Genomic DNA, 2,361 nt, shown 5'->3' with positions numbered 1-2,361 from the left:
AATGACATCCTGAACTTTTTTTATTTAGTTCCTATTCTTCCTTCTCATTTCAAAAAGTGTTACCTTCTAAACTTGATGATCAAAAAGAAAAGAGCAGGGCGGGGGGAAGAGATAGGGGATTTTCAGAGGAGAAATCAGGAAAGGGTATAACATTTGAAATGTAAATAAAGAGAATATCTATTAAATCTTTCAAAAGAAAAAATAAAAACAATGTAATAAAAAAAAACAAGATGCCCAAGGTAACTAAGAATTTTCAAATAATATAAGAAGAGACAAAATTAGAAAAATAGAAATAGTAATGTGTATTTAAGCTGTGAAGTCATCCTATAGGCTTTATTTATGGGAAAGATTCCAAATTTATTTTAACATATTGTAAAATAATTTAATACCTCGTTTAAAGATTCAATTAATATATTTTGGTAACTATAAAGTATCTTTATTTTTATTTTCCTCTCCCCTCATTCTTACAATTTTTTCCAATAATAAAACCTATGAAAATATAAAGCTTTAAAAGAAAAATTAAGAAAAGAATAACAGGCCGGGCGGGGGTGGCGCATGCCTTTAATCCCAGCACCTGGGAGGCAGAGGCAGGCGGATCTCTGAGTTTGAGGCCAGCCTGGTCTACAGAGTGAGTTCCAGGACAGCCAGGGCTACACAGAGAAACCCTGTCTCAAAAACAAAAACAAAAACAAAAACAAAACAAAACAAACAAACAAAAAAGAACAAAGCAAAGAGTGCATTGCCTTCTTCGGACCACTAGTGATCACTTCCTATGTGACTTTTTAAAACTTCATGATACAGCCCCAGTAGATATAATTGTTCTTTGTCTTTCTTTTTCTTATTCCTCTCTCTTACTCTCTTCTTTCTGTTTTTACTTTCTTTCTTTTCATTTTGTGAAATATTTTAAAGAATTATTTTTACATTTCCCAGTAAGACCTGCTGAGACTGGAAAAGAATTGTTAGGAAGAGGCTGGCATGTCCAAGAAGAATACCTTGGTAGTCCAAGCTATAGAAGTGAAAATGAGGTGAAAATGTATGCTGTAACTCAGTGAGAGAAACATTTAAGACATGACAGCAGGCCAGAGATTTGATGTTGCAGTCTTAAAGCAGAAGGTATTCTTCCTTAATAAACCTAATTGCTGTTGCAATTAAGGTGCTTTACTTTGTCAGATGTGGCACACACACCCTGTGTATAATACAGAGCTTTATTGAACTGATTGTTAATATTAATCATGTCTGAAAACAAAATACATATCTGGTAATATCAAAATTAGATTAGTACTTTAGCCTAGCACATTGACTGGTATAATTATGTTTGTCTGTCTGTCTATCTATATATCCATCCATATATGTATGTATGTATGTATGTATGTATGTATGTATGTATTATCTATCTATCTTTCCATCTATCTATCCATATGTATCCTATCTATCTATCTATCTATCTCTATCATCACATTTTTATCTATCAGTCTATCCATTATCTATCCTTCTCTTTATCATCTATCACATATCTATCAATCATATATCTATCTACCCATCTTCTTCATCACCATCATCATCTATCATTTTCCCACTATTCCTTCATTCTGAGGATTATCCTCTAGTTTTCTTCAATTGTTGTGCAACAATATTACCTTTTATGTTTTGCCATCACATATCAATTCTTTAATATATATTACAATTTCTCTTGCCTAACTAACATACATCTAAAGGGGAAGAATAGGGAATCATATCAAGTTTGCCATAAAACATTATTAAGAATATATGTAAAATCAGGCAGTATGATAAAGTATGGAGATATAGTGATCCACAAAGGATATATGACTCATACATTAGTGGCACTATTATGATATGATAGTTAAATTAAGAATGTAAATCCTTATGTTTAGATTAAATAAAATAGTTAGATGCCACAAAGTAGGTGGCAATGTCTTAACCGTATGAGTGTTGTTAGGCCCAAGGGCCTCTTACATCCTTGTCAAGGGGAGTGCTAACCTTCTATTCTTTCATACATCATGATTAAGTATTCATTTAAGGAGGACCTTATACATTTTATCTGATATATAGACTACAGTGTCATTCTTTATCTCAACCTTCATCCTAAGAGTCTAAACAATGTTATGGTTTCCAAACTTATCAAATTTGATTATATGACCAAATTCCATGGATTAAATATCTTTCCCTTTATCTTCTGAGGTAATATTCTGTTAAAAATATAATATTTATGAAAAAGGTAAAAGTGTGGTGATTCACAAAAAGATAAAATGCAAGTAAATGATTAGTGAAAAATCAAAGTTGTACACATACGTTTTTATATTGAATTACTATTTCTAAATATGAAAGTTATCCTCCTTGTCC

General features: G+C 31.6%; 1 non-coding gene across 1 annotated transcript; it reads right to left on the bottom strand.

Annotated features, from left to right (window-relative positions):
* Nucleotides 1-1,894: 1,894 nt before the first annotated feature.
* LOC116076626 lies at nt 1,895-2,020 on the bottom strand. The gene has a single exon (XR_004113030.1). It is a non-coding gene; the product is annotated as a U6atac minor spliceosomal RNA (small nuclear RNA).
* Nucleotides 2,021-2,361: the final 341 nt, after the last annotated feature.

The sequence above is a fragment of the Mastomys coucha genome, unplaced genomic scaffold (genome assembly GCF_008632895.1).
Source record: "Mastomys coucha isolate ucsf_1 unplaced genomic scaffold, UCSF_Mcou_1 pScaffold4, whole genome shotgun sequence".
Taxonomy (NCBI): Eukaryota; Metazoa; Chordata; class Mammalia; order Rodentia; family Muridae; genus Mastomys; species Mastomys coucha.
Note: the sequence above shows the minus strand (reverse complement) of the source record. Positions and strands in the feature narration are given on the sequence as shown.